Raw genomic sequence first — 18899 nt, forward strand, 5'->3', positions numbered from 1 at the left:
AGAGGAGAATTTGTGTTCCTGACTTTTTCAGCTCCTCGACACGCCTGCGTTCCCCGGCTCATGACTCCTTGCTCGTTTCTCCCCAGCCTCTGGCTTGCTTCCAGACACGTCCTACCACTGTGATCCTGTTTACTAAGGGTCTACCACATGCTGCTGTTTTGAACATGGGGAATACAACAGTTAACAGAGTCAACAAGGTCCACACTCAAGTGGAGCTTTTGAGTGAGAGAGGCTTCAATAAAGAAAATGAACAGGGGCTGGCCCGATGGTGTAGTGTTAAGTTCACGTGCACTACTTCTGCTGCCTGGGGTTTGCCAGTTCAGATCCTGGGTGTGGACCCACACACAGCTCATCAAGCTGTGCTGTGGTGGCACCCACATATAAAAAATAGAGGAAGATTGGCACATATGTTAGCTCAGGGACAATCTTCCTCACCAAAAAATAGAAGAAAACAAAAAAAAATCAGACAAATAAATAAGGCAATTTTAATACAGGTATTTCCCAGGAAGAAGAGAAAACATGGTGGGATTTGAGCCAAGAATTTCCCTGATAAGAAGAAGCCATCATGGATGGAGGTCATCCAGAAGGGCACTTGGGTGGAGCCACAGCCAATGCAAATGAACCCAACAAGACTCTTCTCTTTTTGATCCAAAATGCAACAAAAATGAGGCTTGTTAGAGTGGACCACTGTAAAGGAGGAAAACTTGTTCCATAGACCTGTTCACAAAAAAACACTACTTGAACAGGATTGACCAAGACATTGTTCCGTCGTGATGAGAGCGGCAACAGGGAGAAGGAAACTTTTTGCAGGAAGGCTAATTCTTGGAAAATAAAAATGTTTGTGGATTTCTTTTTTTCTTGGGAGGGAGAACAAGTTCAGATACCCAAGGATAGATTTCTCAACGGGTAACAACCATTTTGCAGGGGAGTCAGAGAAGGTTTACAAGGCCCCCAGCTCTCGACACACAAATTCAAATGTCCCAATAAAGCATGTTTCTTCCACACCCAAAATTCTCGTCCAGCTAAGGGCTTTTCTACTTAGTTCTCCCCCTCCAATCTCCAGACCATTGGTTCTAGCTTTCACGTTGCAGGGTCTTTCCCCAGGCAAGTAGTCTGTCTTCTATTTCTTACCAGAACAATTTATTTCCACGCAATCCAACATTCTCTTAACTCATGTGCTCATGTGGACCCTCAGCCAAGGCAAGGGCCCTTCAGACACTAGGGCCGCCCGTCAGAAGGCAGTGAGGAGGTATGAAGTAGACCAGAGCCCTTTTACGATTGTGTCTCCAGTTGTGCTTTGCTGTTCTACCATTTCCAATAACAATTGGTTCTTTGTGTGGTTGAGACTTTAGAAGCTACATAACCCGCAGGTGCTACAGTAACTTCATGGTACGACAAGTGTCTGTATCTATTTGTTGATTGAACTGGTTCTGAGCTGATTCATTTTGCCTTCCCTTCACTGACCTCATAAATTACTCAGTTGCAAATATAGTTTGTCTTGTGGTGCTTCCTGATGTCTTATTTTTAAAGACAACTAGTCTAAAGATAAAATGGAATAGAAGACCATATTTACAGTAGCATCTAAAAAGACGAAATACCTAGGAAAACAACAAAAAATGTGCAACTTTATAGGAGGAAAACTTTAAGGCCCTTCTGAAGAACCTAACAATAGACTTTGAAGGGGTTCAGAGGATGCCACCCCAAAACACGCCACTCTGATGTAAGGATTATTCTGGGCTGAAGACAATTGAGAAGAAGCAGACGCAAGAACGCTCTCTGCCTCCCCTCCTCTGCCAGGAAGGGCAGGACAATTCTTAATCACCAGAAACAATGTGGACTCTTATCAGCCCAGAGAATCCACATCACAAACCCACTAACCAGCCCTTGTCCTCCGTTAGTTTCACCTGCCGTTTACCTTCTCCTGGTTTGCCACCCCTAGAAGCCTAAAGCTCCTTCCCTCTGTCTTGTCACTTCCGAAGGAATCGTCGTCTTTTGCTAAGACACCCTGTAAGCTGCTGTTCCAATCACCCCTTTCAGTTACTCGTCTCTGAGTTCCTCCATGTTACATTTTCTCTTGTTACTCTGTCTTCTGTCAGTCTGATTCTCAGGGCCCCCTGCAGAACCCATCAGGGTAGAGACGACAAGTTTCTCCTCCCCTACAACTTTGATCAATATCAGGACATATCTTGGATATCATGGATAGGACGACTCGATAACAAAAAGGGATCAGTTCTCCCAAAACTAACTTCTAAATATGGCATTATCCCAATAAAAATAATGCCATAAAGCTCATGTGGAAAAATAAAATTTAAATAGCTAGAAAAACAGTAAGGAATACGGGCAGATTCAGTTTACCAGAGATTCAAACATACCACAGAGTCGTGGTAATTAAACACTTGGTGTGGTTCATGAATAGAAAGACCAGTGGAATAGGATAAAAAGTTCAAAAATAGACACAGATACATTCAGAAATTTGGCATATGCTAAAGATGACATCTATATCAATAGAATAAAGATGGATATTTAGACTAATGGGACAGCTGACTGTCCACTTAAAGAAAAGATGAAATTCGATCTATACCTCACATCATACATCAGGATAAGCTTTTAATTATATCAAATATTTAGAAGTAAAAATAAATAAGTAAATACATAAATAAATAAAATTGTAGAAAAAAATATGGATGAATTCCTTGCTTACCTTGGAGCAGGGAAAGACCAACTGAAAATTCAGAAGTCGTAAAACTAAAGAAGGTAAATTAAATTACATAATTTAAAAAATTCATTGGCATGGCAAATATACCATAAACAAAGTAGATGATAAAATAATAAACTGGGGAAAAATTGCAAATCATATCAATGACAAATACTGTTCTCTTGAATAGTTTGTGAACTCCTAAAGAGCTCCCAAGAATTAAGTAGATTAGGAATAATTCAACAGAAAAATGGGCAAAGCACAGGAACAGACATTTCACAGAAAAAGAAATACTCGTGGCCAAATAGAGCACAAATCAATCTGAGAAATACAAACTAAAACTACATTACTTCACCATAAAGGAGAATTTAGTCCAGCCCCTGTGGAGGGGACCTGGCAATACCTGCCAGGATTACGGGGTCAGTGACCCTTCGACCCACAATCCCACATCTGGGCATCTCCACTGTGGCAGCATCTGCACACACAGGAAATGATTGTGCACAAGCCTACTTACTAGGGCGGAGCTCGGACGGGTCCCTCATAAACACAGCACGTTTACGTAGCTCATACTACGCAGTTGCAAAAAGTAACGAGGCTGTTTTCTGTGCCAACAGATAAAGTTCAGGCTGTCCTGTTAAACAGAGAAAACACCCTACAAAACAGTGCAGATCTTACGCTACGTTTTCTGTAATAAAAGGAGAAGCGTGGCTGAGAATACCCTCTGTTCTTGTCTATTTGCATTTGCGTGAAGAAACATTGAAAAGATAAATGAGCAAGACACTAATACACGGAGCAGGAGTGAGTGCGGACAGAACAGATGCAGACAGACGTGGAGCGCGGCTTCGCGTGCCCTTTCGTAGCATATTCCATCTTGAGCCGTGTCAATGTGTGACCTACTTGGGAAAGCGCTGGGTTCTTTCAAACGACTGTTTTCCGTTGCACATAAGACAAACAGCATGGCCCTGAGCCCAGCAGGACAGTTCTGCCCCCACATTTTACAACATGACAGCCTCAGCTGTTTCTCTCTGTGGCATGGGTCCCGGGGGTGTTTACGTTTCCTCTGAAAGCAGCCCCCTCCGCACACACCCACACCTTCACACTGCTCCCCCGTCGCCTCCACCACGTCCCCACCGAGTCCACGAGGGCCTGTGCCTGCCGGCCTTCCACGAGCTCTGATCCTGGCGTGTCCATCCCCAGGTTCGTGTTCAGGTTGCACCAGGCTGAACCCAAAGCATTACGGGCCATCACCCTCATACGTCCAGGATACAACAAAGAGGGAAGTAAAATCAAGCTTCACTGCTACCAAAATATTTCAACAATGGCTTAGAATAAACTGTGCTGTGAGTGTTGTCGCTGACTTTCTTCTGTCTCCTCTTTAGGGACCGCCTGCCACACCGTGTGCCTTCTCCATCAGGGCGCTCCGCTCCCACCTGGCACACCGTGTGCCTTCTCCATCAGGGCGCTCTGCTCCCACCTGGCACCAGAGCCTTCTTGTAACCCATCATTAACTAGAAGAGCTCCCACATAAGGCAGCTGCTCATTTGTTCTCTCCTTACCTTATTCCAGACGTCTCCTTAGGAAGCTGGTCAGTACTGCTTTCGACTTTTTTATGGAACCTGAGGCCGAGAGAAGTAAGTAAATTCCCAAGTTAATATCCCAGAAGAGCCAGGACTGAAGTCCAGGTGAGCCTCGTCCCCGAGCAGCCTCACCCGCCTGACCCCACACACATCATCCCCAACCCTCCTTGTGGAGCAAAGAGGGCCACATTCTCTTACCTGTCCAGGGCTCTTGAGGATCTATTGCTGTGGAATCAACCTGATAAGTGGAATGTGCTCTAGTGACGATGGCTGACGTAGCTTCACCGATAGTCTATCCCGCTAGCTAAGGTTCGTAGGCTGTACAGAGCTGTACGCTGGCCGCTGAGCAGAAGGCCTCATTTGACCACTATTTCAATCTTCAACACATTTTTAGGAAGCAGGCCTTATTATTGCCCTCCTTTTATAGATGGAGACATCTAGGCTTCGAGGTCGAACGCTCCCAGGTTACAGTTAGGAAGCCCCAGAGCCCACAGGAAACCCCAGCATGTTTTGAGCCTGGGTGCTTAGCCATCCTACAACCTGCGTCCCTCGTTCATACCTCCAAAGACACTTGTGCCTGAAGAAAACAATCTTGCACAACACAGCTTTGACCACAAGAAACAAATCTGTATGAGGGACCTTCTGACCTCCAGCTGGGAGACATGCTGGTGTGTGAAGGAGCCTTCCCAGTACTTTTCTAGGATTTGCAAACATGCACACCTCCTCTGCTCATGGGCTAGTCTTGGTTCCTCTGAAATCAGGCCCACGCCGAGATCCTGTGGTGAATCAGAATAAGACCTTCTTTCTCCCTGAGTCTCAAGGGAGTGATGGCGTACGCCCCAAGGAAATCATATCCAGACAAGTTTCATCCCCATGAAATCCAATCAGCTGGCAGCTTCCAGGGCCAGCTCGTCAGCTTTTTCAGCCCCAAACCATTTCTCCCAGCTCCAACTTTCTAGATGTAATTTTCCCTCTTGTCAGAGAGGAGAGGTAGAAATAACCCCAGGCAAGCATTTTCTCAAGAGTATTCCAGAGAACTCTGAGTCCATAAGATGCCCTGCCTCCTCCCCAAAGTGTGAGTTAAATAGCTTGGGAAGAACGTCTAACGGAATGCCAGCACACATGACTTCATCTTTGCAGAATTCACCCACTCTTACCCACATAAGAAAAGAAGAGGATGGTGGGGAAATCCTTTACGTCCTCTATTTCTCTTCTCCCATTTCAAACTAGACTTGGTCTCCACCGTCAAGGGAACAGAGACATCACCACTGAAAGGCAGGAAGAAGCAAAAACACTAATTCTTTGCCATCGTGATTCTGAAGGCCCAGCTATATTGTCCAAGGTAGGTCCCCTCCTTGCAGGCAACTACTGCTACTCGACGGGTCATTTTGACTGTATACTATCTTTGCCTTTTTTGTCTCTTTAGAACAGGCCATTGCCCCATTCCTGTAAGTACAGTTTCATCGGATCACAGACATACTCACTGTTTATACTCCATCTAAGCTGCTTTCCTGCTGCAACAACAGAGTTGAGTAGTTGGGACGGACGCCATATGGCCACGAAGCCAAAAATATTTATATCTGGCCCTTTACCAAAAAAAGTTGGTCACCCCCACCAGACATGACCCCACTCTAGTGGTTAAGCATTTGATGCTGGAGTCAAAGCAAGAATTGCAGTTAGAATCAGGGCCACGGCATTGCGGGCTGTGCCCTTAGCCCCTGCTAACCTCAGCTCTTCATCACAGCACAAGGTCGACAAGAATAGCACCCTCGTTGGGCTGTGAGGACGCAGGAAACTACTGTTTGTAAAGCAGAAACTCACTTGAAAGAAGCGGACCCTCAAGAGGAGTCAGCAGTCACTGGCAATACTATAATTGGTATTGTTATTGACGTTTTATTAACATTTGCAGGCATGTTAGTATAATTAAGAATCGAGGAAGAATTTTAGGAATAGAGAATTTTACTCTATTTACTCTATCATTTCCCAAACTTCCATGACCAGAAAACGCCTTTTTGTGCTCTCCAGGGCCCCCAGAGACACTGCCCTGAGTGGGCCTCCTCCAGGCCTCTCCTCCTTCTCCTCACCTCCTTTATCTCTTGCCCCCACTATTTTTCCTTCTGAGGTTCAGATCTTCTTGAAAAGTGCTCAGTGTCTCCTCACCCCTCATTTCCAACAAAGGGCACTTGTCCCGAGGCTCACCCCCCAGGGATCCGACTCCCGGCTGACTGAGAGCCAGGCCGTGCGACAGGTGAGCTAGTCCTTGCTACCCTATCAGCGTCTGACGATGCTGCCTTGCTGCACCCCCTGGGCCTTCTAGACACGTAATGCCTTTCCTAGAGGAATCATCCTCATCAGCTGGGAGCCTCAGGCCTCGGAGCAGCAGCTAAGAAAGAGATGAACGGGCAAGGGGCCATTCGGCACGCTTCCCCTCACAGAGCGCGTCAGTCTCCAGGTGGGACTCGTCGAGGGCAGTGACTGAAGGGGACTTGGGCGTTGGCTGTGGTGGGGCAGGTGGGCAGACACCTGGAAGCACACACCCAGCCCCACGCGGATGCTAAGGACACTGGGCCAAGCCATCCTGAATTGGATCACGGGCTTCGTCACTACCCACGTGCTTCTCTCTGAGCATCACACACTGTCTTGCCCCCTTCAAGTGGCCACCACACCCACACGTCCACTTCGTGACATGGGAACAAATCGTGCTTCCACGTCTGTGCTCCTCTGCCAGGCAGCTCCCTCCCTCAGAGCAAGCGTCACGTTGCACACGTCTCACCATGCCACGATGTCTCCACGAGCAGACCCCAGCGGGGGCCTTTGGTAGGAGGGAGGTGAGGGGCATGGGAGGGAGGGAGATGAGGGGAATGGGAGGGAGGGAGGGATCTTCACCAGCTTTGGGACTCTCTCCTCTCTGAGTCTACCTTACTTGAGGCTTCCCTTGACCTGGTTTGTTTCTTGGCTGGCTGGGAGGGGATTAGATGTGAGACGACGTCTGACACAGATGATATAAATAAAGGCCAATTTAAGGTTCTTGGACTCGACCAGAAGCTTGCAAGGATGAAGCCTTGGAAGGGACCAGAGATCTGAGATGCAATGCAGCCATTGTTTCCAGCGCCGATCAGCCCTCGGCGCTCCAGCCCTGAGGACCCCTGATCCAAGCGGGGCTTCCTTCTGGGAACGTGGACCTTCGGTGGTGATCTCAGGTGCAGACATTTCACAGGTGAGGAAACCAGCACTCAGAGAGGAGGTGAAGTAGCTGCCCCAGTTCCCGCAGTTAGTGAAGTGGCAGATCTTGGATTCAAGCTCAGATCTGTTAGACTCCAAAGCCTCTTCTGTGTCTGCCACACTCACCAGCTCTTAAAAAGATGCTTTTGGTCACCACTGCGAGGTAGTCAGGTTCTTTCTTCTCCTCAGAAGCTGACTTTGACAACACAGGTGCTCCTTCAAATGTCTGTGATAGGAGACCGGAGCACGGCTGCTCCTCTGGGGAATTGGACACTTTATTTTGATCTTGCACTTCTTGTGACATGCACTGCTCTGGAATAAACAAAGAGAATGGGCGTCCCGCCCATCTGCATCAGAACACTTTGTGGGTCACTTCTCCATGTCGTGCGCCCGTGCAGGATGGAGAGTCCTTTGAAGCAGAGAGCCTCTCCTGTGCACCTGGAGCTTACAGCTCCCAAAGCATAGCCCGGGCTGTGTTTTCTTGCGTCCTCTTCTACAGGTGAGAAGGTACACTATTTCTATTCACCTGCTAAAAATTCCTCTTACATTTCCCTGTTGGATGGGCCTCGCCTACAGTGTTTAAATCCCACAGTCTGAATGAGGAACTACGATATGAAGAGAAGGAGAGGACACGACACTAATTAGCTCATTGGATCAATAAACTTTATTAAACCCCAGTTTTGTGCTGGAGACAGAGAGAGGAACAAGCTTTGTGCCCAAGCTTGATTTGCTCAGAGGATACAAAGGTGAGTAAATAATAATTAAACAATACTCAGAGAAACTACTATGGGGAAGCACAAACAGTGCCATGGTCGTTAAAATAGATTGTGTGTGCTCAGGGTAGCAACACTTCCTTTGGAGTGTGCACAGACAGTCAGGGATAGATGTACTTCCTAAGATGTGCAGAGGGACAGTCAGGGATGGATGTACTTCCTAAGATGTGCAGATGGACAGTCAGGGATGGATGTACTTCCTAGGACGTGTGGACCAACAGTCAGGGATAGATGTACTTCCTAGGACGTGTGGATGGACAGTCGGGGATGGATGTACTTCCTAGGACGTGTGGATGGACAGTCAGGGATGGATGTACTTCTTTGGACGTGTGGATGGACAGTCAGGGATGGATGTACTTCTTTGGACATGTGGATGGACAGTCAGGGATGGATGTACTTCTTTGGGCGTGTGGATGGACAGTCAGGGATGGATGTACTTCTTTGGACGTGTGGATGGACAGTCAGGGATGGATGTACTTCTTTGGACGTGTGGATGGACAGTCAGGGATGGATGTACTTCTTTGGACACGTGGATGGACAGTCGGGGATGGATGTACTTCTTTGGACGTGTGGATGGACAGTCAGGGATGGATGTACTTCTTTGGACGTGTGGATGGACAGTCAGGGATGGATGTACTTCTTTGGACGTGTGGATGGACAGTCAGGGATGGATGTACTTCTTTGGACGTGTGGATGGACAGTCAGGGATGGATGTACTTCCTAGGACGTGTGGATGGACAGTCGGGGATGGATGTACTTCTTTGGACGTGTGGATGGATAGTCAGGGATGGATGTACTTCTTTGGACGTGTGGATGGACAGTCAGGGATGGATGTACTTCTTTGGACGTGTGGATGGACAGTCAGGGATGGATGTACTTCCTAGGACGTGTGGATGGACAGTCGGGGATGGATGTACTTCTTTGGACGTGTGGATGGATAGTCAGGGATGGATGTACTTCTTTGGACGTGTGGATGGACAGTCAGGGATGGATGTACTTCTTTGGACGTGTGGATGGACAGTCGGGGATGGATGTACTTCTCTGGACGTGTGGATGGACAGTCGGGGATGGATGTGCTTCCTAGGACGTGTGGATGGACAGTCGGGGATGGATGTGCTTCCTAGGACGTGTGGATGGACAGTCGGGGATGGATGTACTTCCTAGGACGTGTGGATGGACAGTCAGGGATGGATGTACTTCTTTGGACGTGTGGATGGACAGTCAGGGATGGATGTACTTCTTTGGACATGTGGATGGACAGTCAGGGATGGATGTACTTCTTTGGGCGTGTGGATGGACAGTCAGGGATGGATGTACTTCTTTGGACGTGTGGATGGACAGTCAGGGATGGATGTACTTCTTTGGACGTGTGGATGGACAGTCAGGGATGGATGTACTTCTTTGGACACGTGGATGGACAGTCGGGGATGGATGTACTTCTTTGGACGTGTGGATGGACAGTCAGGGATGGATGTACTTCTTTGGACGTGTGGATGGACAGTCAGGGATGGATGTACTTCTTTGGACGTGTGGATGGACAGTCAGGGATGGATGTACTTCCTAGGACGTGTGGATGGACAGTCGGGGATGGATGTACTTCTTTGGACGTGTGGATGGATAGTCAGGGATGGATGTACTTCTTTGGACGTGTGGATGGACAGTCAGGGATGGATGTACTTCTTTGGACGTGTGGATGGACAGTCGGGGATGGATGTACTTCTCTGGACGTGTGGATGGACAGTCGGGGATGGATGTACTTCCTAGGACGTGTGGATGGACAGTCAGGGATGGATGTACTTCTTTGGACGTGTGGATGGACAGTCAGGGATGGATGTACTTCCTAGGACGTGTGGATGGACAGTCGGGGATGGATGTACTTCCTAGGACGTGTGGATGGACAGTCAGGGATGGATGTACTTCCTAGGACGTGTGGATGGACAGTCGGGGATGGATGTGCTTCCTAGGACGTGTGGATGGACAGTCAGGGATGGATGTACTTCCTAGGACGTGTGGATGGACAGTCAGGGATGGATGTACTTCCTAGGACGTGTGGATGGACAGTCGGGGATGGATGTACTTCTTTGGACGTGTGGATGGACAGTCAGGGATGGATGTACTTCCTAGGACGTGTGGATGGACAGTCAGGGATGGATGTACTTCCTAGGACGTGTGGATGGACAGTCGGGGATGGATGTACTTCCTAGGATGTGTGGATGGACAGTCGGGGATGGATGTACTTCCTAGGACGTGTGGATGGACAGTCAGGGATGGATGTACTTCCTAGGACGTGTGGATGGACAGTCAGGGATGGATGTACTTCCTAGGACGTGTGGATGGACAGTCAGGGATGGATGTACTTCCTAGGACGTGTGGATGGACAGTCGGGGATGGATGTACTTCCTAGGATGTGTGGATGGACAGTCGGGGATGGATGTACTTCCTAGGACGTGTGGATGGACAGTCGGGGATGGATGTACTTCTTTGGACGTGTGGATGGACAGTCAGGGATGGATGTACTTCCTAGGACGTGTGGATGGACAGTCAGGGATGGATGTACTTCCTAGGACGTGTGGATGGACAGTCAGGGATGGATGTACTTCTTTGGACGTGTGGATGGACAGTCAGGGATAGATGTACTTCCTAGGACGTGTGGATGGACAGTCAGGGATGGATGTACTTCCTAGGACGTGTGGATGGACAGTCGGGGATGGATGTACTTCTTTGGACGTGTGGATGGACAGTCAGGGATAGATGTACTTCCTAGGACGTGTGGATGGACAGTCAGGGATGGATGTACTTCCTAGGACGTGTGGATGGACAGTCGGGGATGGATGTACTTCTTTGGACGTGTGGATGGACAGTCGGGGATGGATGTACTTCCTAGGACATGTGGATGGACAGTCAGGGATGGATGTACTTCTTTGGACGCGTGGATGGACAGTCAGGGATGGATGTACTTCCTAGGACGTGTGGATGGACAGTCAGGGATGGATGTACTTCCTAGGACGTGTGGATGGACATCAAGTATAGGTGTGTGGATCCTCTATTTCCAAGTATCCTTTTTCCTAAATTTGATATGCTTAAGAAGCTACCTTTGGTAAAAGTTTCATATTTTATCTTTTTAAAAATAAAAATATCCTTACATTATTATAAAAATCTGTATAGATATTGAAACGGGAATAGGGAAAAGGAGAAAAAGTAATTACATAAAATTCCTATTTGTTCAAGAAAAGATAGCTCTTATATTTCTTTTCAAAGGATGATGATGGATGTCAAGTGATATGGTACTTATTTTCCATTGGATACATTTTGGAAAGCAATGTAACATTTTATTTTAATGTCCATTGTTCACAATACATAAGAAATTATATCCTTTTCCACCTTTGAAGCTCATTATGAAAAATTTCAGATCCAGCTGAGGATACCCAATGCAGTGCCTGGTTTCTAAGATGACTTCAGAGAACCAAAGAAAAGAAGTTTGGAGATGGGTGCTGGAGAAAGACAGAGACCTCCACTGGTCGCAGGATAGGCCACGGAGGGGAAGGAGCAGGCAGAGGGTGCTGGGGCAGGTGGTGACTCAGCAGTCTTGAAGGGCACGGCAGGGTGGGGGCAGCACAGAGTGGAGCGGGGAGAGCTTTCCTCAGGAGACCAGCGTGTGCCAAGGCTCAGAGGCAAGAGAGAGCCTGGAGTTTGGGGACGAGACTGTCATTGGGGCTTACACACAGGCAACAGTGAAAAACAAGACAAGGAAGGGTGGTGGAGACTCCCATCAAGAAAAAACAACCTCCCATGGCAACACCCACTGACTACTTCCCTCTGTCGTGATTCTGGGCTCAGAGAGGTGGTTGAAGCCGACTTGCGTCCAACAAACCTGGGATTGCACCCCAGCTCCGCTCCTATCATCTTGAGAAGTAGGACGAAGGATTCTCAACGTCTTTGCTTCAGTATCTGTAAAAAGAAGAAAATTAAGAGTGCTTACGTCCTAGAGCTGTGTAAAAAGAAATGATATCCATCCAGAGCACTTAACACAGGGCCTGGTATATAAAAAGCACTAACAAATGTTGGCTATTTATATCATCATTTCTAATACTTAAATCTGATCCTCTCCCTCTCTGCTTATGACCCTTGAGTTGTTTCCTTCTGCCTTCAGTATAAAAATCCAAACTTGCTAAGTTATCCGAAGCCCCACACCCGCCTGTGTTTTAGTGGCAACACCTACCCAGCCCCCTCTCCAGAAGTGAAATGAGACGTAATAAGGTAACACAAACACGAGCAGGCTCAACTACACGGACAATGCTGCTCTAAAAGGCTAGCGACCTCCCCTAAGGCCAGGGTGTCAGGGAATTGTCCCTGCACACAGCTCAGTCCCCATCTCTCTGCTGTGCCCGTCCCAGCTCTGTCCCCATCTCTCTGCTGTTCCCATCTCATGCAGGTGCCCCATATTTGGTGCCTGGAGATGACACATATTTGATGAACTCAGTTTAAAATCGTGCTCACAGAAGGCGACATGCTCCGATTCTGAAATGACCAGTCTTTTCTGAGGGATGCCCCGCACAGTGAAATAGAGAGAAGGAAGTTAATACATGATTTTGAAATATGTGGTTGGAATTGCCCCAATCACAATATCTTCTGCTTCCTTTCCTGATTTTTTTCTCTACTTTGTTTTACACTGTTTGAGGCAGACGTTTTCCTGGTAGGAGCAGGAGGCTGGGGAGGCCACCATCACCACCGGTCTCATCTTATCTTCCTTTTTCTTCTCTCCGCCTGGGAGGACGGCTGGAAGGCCTGGAACCGGGCACAGGTCGTTGCTGACACTAATCGCAGCTCTTTCTGCGTACGCTCTGGCCCAGGGTGCTCGTGTGTGTAGGAGGGGTCCTAGGAGGAAGGCAGCGGAGGTCGTCACCCAACCCCCACAAACTTCACATCTCCCCCTTGACACCCAGACTACGACACAAACGGAGAGGAGAGGACACGTTTCAGACACGTCTTCAGATCTAACATAAAGGAGTTAATACATGATTAAATGAGACAGATGAGGAAAAGAGAAACCTAGGAAAACTCCCAGTTCTCTCTTGCTTAGGGACCAAGTGGATAGCTCTACCATCCGCTGAGACAGGAGTCAGGAGTTCCGTTTCTCACCTTACGTATTGGAGGGCCTCACCAGATAGGCAAATGGAGATGGGTAGTAGGCAGCTAGATAAAAAGGCCTGAAGAACAGGAGTGAGATCAGGGCTGGAGGTATAGATAACATGGTAATTAAAGCTGCTAGCCATGGATGGGCTTGCCCAGGCAGGGTGGACAGTGTTGAGAAAAGACGACCAAAGACAGACCCCCAGGAAACTGCATCATTTAAAGATAAGAAGCCACAACAGAACTGACGGAGGGTTAGAATGAAAGCCAGAGAGAATATTATCTCAGCAACTAACAGAAGAATGATTTTGAAAAAGCAGGACATGGTTAACTGAGTCAAAAGTAAGAGATCACAAACAGGATCATTCATTCACTCAACAAACATCAAATATCTAACACATCCAGGGACTGTTCTAGATGCTAGGGACAGAGGTAAATACGAAACCACGTTGCTCTCAGGGAACTTAGTTGATTGAAGAAGACAGAAAAGAAAATAGGTAATTACAATGTAAAATATGATGAATAAATGAGGGCGTCATGAGATGGCATGGGTGTGTCTGGGCCTTAGGGACAGCACCTTTGTGGAGTGACAAGGGCCAATACAAGCTTATGCAGACGTTACAGTCAAGGAACTTGGTTCTGAGCAAATAAGAGACCTAGGGTGATAACTACAAATGGACATGGGATGAGGAGAGGTGTTATTATTTCTTTTTTTTTGAGGAAGATTAGCCCTAAGCTAACATCCACTGCCAATGCCCCTCTTTTTGCTAAGGAAGACTGGCCCTGAGCTAACATCTGTGCCCATCTTCCTCTACTTTTATGTGGGACACCTGCCACAGCATGGCTTGACAAGCGGTGTGTAGGTCCACACCCGGGATCCAAGCTAGTGAACCCGGGCCACCAAAGCCGAACATGCGAACTTAACTGCTGTGCCACCAGGCCAGCCCTGAAAGCTGTTATTTTTGAAGACAGAAACAACTTGGGTGTATTTAGGAAAGGGAGAGATTGGAGAGCAGAAATAAAAAGGGATTCTCTGATCTATAAGTTCAGTTCACACACTGGGGGCAGTATGCGAGCATGAAAGGGACTAAGCAGGCGGTACTGGAATCCAGAGTACAGGTGGACATACTAGCCTTGTAAAGAAGGAAAGCGTGTCTTTCCTAGAGATAGCTATCAAGAAGAGGATAGATAGAAGGAGAGAAGGATGGAAGGATGAATGGATCAAAGGATGGATGGATCAATCAAAGGAAGAAAGGAGGGATGGATGGATGGATGGATGGATGGATGGATGGTTGGATCAAAGGATGGATAGATCAAAGGAAGGAGGGATGGAGGCATAGATCAAAGGATGGATGAATGGATGGATGAAAGAGTGGATGGATGGATGGAAGGATGGATGGAAAGGTGGGTAGAAATACAGACAAACTTTAGAACCAAAATGATAGATTTTTAAGTACTAGAAATGATCAATTAGCAGATAGAATTATTAGTCTCATCGTTCCCTCCACTCATACAAAAAATAAATAGTGAGTAAAAGGATTCACTTGAATGAGCAACCTCAAAGGCCTTTCAAAGAATCTGGTAGACTTTGCTGGAAATACTTTAATCAGCAGCCTGACATGGGAACTGGGTTGTGGGGCTCTGCTGGGAAGTGCCTCGCTGCCGGGGCCCCAGTCCTCCAGAGGAGGGGGCTTTCTCGTACCAGCAGCCTTGAAGCACAAAGGTCACGGGCCTGAGGAAGCAGTATATCCATTTCCTCCCCACACATTTCCTCTGTGGCACGCACCCCCAGCCTTTTACCCCTACTGTTTCATCGAAACTCATCCCTTGAAGGTCACCAGTGACATCTGTATTGCTAATTCAAATGGCCTTTTCTTACACCCCGTTCCTATCACCCCCCATAGTCTATTGTTTATCAAAGTCATTTCAGTGATGGCTGACACAGTTGACCTCTTTTTGAAACTCTCTGGCTTCTATGACACTGCACTACTGTGATTTTTCCCCTCCTTGTGAGTACAGGGTAATGCCTAGAGGATGGAAAAGTAAAGCTGGCAGCATAATTCAGCGAAGGATGGTTTGTGTTCCTATTACAGACAAAGCTCTCGCGACGACCACAAGGATTAGCACAACCAGCCTCTCCGCTGATCTCCATTTGCCCCTGCCTCCAGCCACCTGCGGCTCCTGCCCCCGGAACACTCAGGCACACACCTGCCTCTGCCATTTACTCTGTGTGGTGGGTTCCCCCATCCCACAGCCTCATGCTAACTCCTTCCCCTCCGCCACATGTGTTTCCTACGTTATCTGAGAACACTCGGTTCTGCTCTGAAAGACAAGAAAAACGGTGGGATGGATAATGCTCCTAAGATGTGTCAGACATAGTAAGTATCCTACAAGACACGTTAAAGATAGACATAACGAGGGGGATACATGACTTTAAAAGCATGGAATAATCAAGAGTGTAATTTCTACAAAGAAAGGGATGGAAGGAACAAGTAGTCAGGTCCTGATCATGCCACCTCCAGGTTGACAGCTATGCCACCTCAAACTGGCCACCCCTTGGTGACATTTGTCATGGTCCCCACTCTGGCTCTGCATGTGGTCCACCCAAGAGAACCAGAGAAAGCTCATAGCTGCTCAATGGGCTAATCCACGAGCCACGGCTGTTGGTCAGCAGTGCTTTGTGCTGAGTCTCCCTGAAGAGTGAGAGTGTGTGGCCCGGGCCCCTTCTGTCTGCTGAGCCCTTGGGTTAGATTCAAGCCTGGTCCTTATAACTTTGCCGCAGTGAGCGGGCTGGTGTGCGTGTGTGCGTGAGAGAGAGAGAGAACATATTAACGTCACATGCCCCGGGATTCACAAGGTGTGAGCCTTCCACCTGCTCGCTCCTGACCTCTAGGGCGTTGGTCTAGACTGCTGCTCACCTCTTGTGCTCCCAGGTGTCTGAGGTTGATTCAGCGATCCGTACGACTGGGCGCTCGCTCGCTCCGTGAGCCGTTCCGTCCTGTAGCAGAGCAGCTTGCCTGGCACTTGGAGGCTCCCGTTGCATCAAGGTCATTTCCCACAAAAACCTCTTTCAAGTCTTCATTTAAACGCATTCTCAGCGAGGCCAACCCTGCCACCCTGCTCAGAACGCAGTCGCTGTGGCCAGCCCCTCACTCTACTCTGCTGTCTTCGTCCTTAGCGGATGTCATTTCAAACGTATCCACTTTACTCACGTATTAGGTTCACCGCTTACTGTCCGAGTCTCCTTCTAGAATAGAAATCCTCGTTTTTCGTCGTTGTTCAGTGATGCCCACATTCCTAAAACGGTGCCTGGAACACAGAGGGCTCTCAGAAATATTTGTTGTGGTTGAGGTGTCACAAACAAGGCTCGAGTTAAGGAAATGGCATGAGTGCTGGCTTTACAGGTTGGCACTCACGGTCTAAACGGTTATACGGTTTACAGACGTGAAAATCGCCATCAGCCCCAGCGCTGAGAACAGTGACGAAAGTTTAGCCTACACAACCGCTAGAAAAGGCAGACGACCACGGCCGCTCCGGCAGAGCAGACAGGAACGAAAGGAAGCCCTGACAACAACCTCGGGATATATGGAAATTGCCGAATGGAGGACTAGCCCTTGTCTCCCACTATAGAACAATAGTCTTCTAGTGGACTATTAGAAGAAATAGATTTTTAATCAGTTTTAATAGATTAATTTTAAAAAAAAAAAAACACTCCTTTTTAAGTTTAAGTGCAAATTCCACTGCTTATAGGTAGTTAAGTGAAGCAGGAGGAGGGTGTGGGGCAATGGGGCATGGCGTGGACTGTGGACCCTTAAAGACAGCAGCCCCTCCAGCAAGAGCTGAGATAGAGGAATGAAGCCCAATGTGGCCACATACAACATGTTAGAAATACAGATTCTTTTTGTTTGTTTGTTTGTTTCAAATTCTCAATTTTCACAATTCTGAGCTGAACCAAACAAAATCCGTTATTTGGCCTGCCATCGTCACTTCTGGGTTATATTCAAGGCCCTCTGCTGTCGCTCCCAGTCCCCTTTCCAACCTGCCTTGCCTCCCTTTCTCAGCGTGGCTGTCCCACTCCTTTTAGGCATCTCTCCCCTGTTCTCTCAACACCCTCGGCAGTCCTGCTGCTCCTCAGAAGATTGTCCCTTTACAGAACGGAAGCTGCCCCCACCCACCTTCTAATCCATCTCTCTAGTCCTCCATTCTCTAAAGACACGCAGATCAAGACCACAGCATCCCCAGTGTCTCAGCTCACTCTGGTCCACAGCGACGTCTCTGGTAATTTTTACGGCTCTTGGACTAGATCGTCTACCACCTGCGACATCAGACACCTTCCTAAGGACACACACTGTCCCCTCATGTGGACACACATGCCCCCTCCTGTGGACACACACATCCCCCTCCTGTGGACACACATGCCCCCTCCTGTGGACACACATGTCCCCTCCTGTGGACACACATGCCCCCTCCTGTGGACACACATGCCCCCTCCTGTGGACACACATGTCGCCTCCTGTGGACACACACGTCCCCCTCCTGTGGACACACACGTCCCCCTCCTGTGGACACACACATGCCCCCTCCTGTGGACACACATGCCCCCTCCTGTGGACACACATGCCCCCTCCTGTGGACACACATGTCCCCTCCTGTGGACACACATTGTCCCCCTCCTGTGGACACACATGTCCCCTCCTGTGGACACACATGTCCCCTCCTGTGGACACACACGTCCCCCTCCTGTGGACACACATGCCCCCTCCTGTGGACACACACTGTCTCCCTCCTGTGGACACACATGTCCCCTCCTGTGGACACACACTGTCCCCCTCCTGTGGACACACACGTCCCCCTCCTGTGGACACACACGTCCCCCTCCTGTGGACACACGTTGTCCCCCTCCTGTGGACACACGTTCTCCCCCTCCTGTGGACACACATGTCCCCTCCTGTGGACACACACTGTCCCCCTCCTGTGGACACACACGTCCCCCTCCTGTGGACACACACGTCCCCCTCCTGTGGACACACGTTGTCCCCCTCCTGTGGACACACGTTCTCCCCCTCCTGTGGACACACATGTCCCCTCCTGTGGACACACACTGTCCCCCTCCTGTGGACACACACGTCCCCCTCCTGTGGACACACACGTCCCCCTCCTGTGGACACACATGCCCCCTCCTGTGGACACACACTGTCCCCTCCTGTGGACACACATGCCCCCTCCTGTGGACACACACGTCCCCCTCCTGTGGACACACATGCCCCCTCCTGTGGACACACATGCCCCCTCCTGTGGACACACACCGTCCCCCCCACGGACACTCACTGCCCCCTACCTAGACTGTCAGCCTCTAGGGCTAGTGCTGGGCAGCACGCCATCCTCGGGGCTGGAAGGGCAGGGTCTACCCTGGCCTCTGCCGGTTCCATTCATGTGACATTGAGCAAGTGACTCTGCTTCTTCACCTACAAAATGGAAATAATATTTCTTCATTGAAATCCT

This window comes from Equus przewalskii, chromosome 9 (assembly GCF_037783145.1).
Source record: "Equus przewalskii isolate Varuska chromosome 9, EquPr2, whole genome shotgun sequence".
NCBI lineage: Eukaryota > Metazoa > Chordata > Mammalia > Perissodactyla > Equidae > Equus > Equus przewalskii.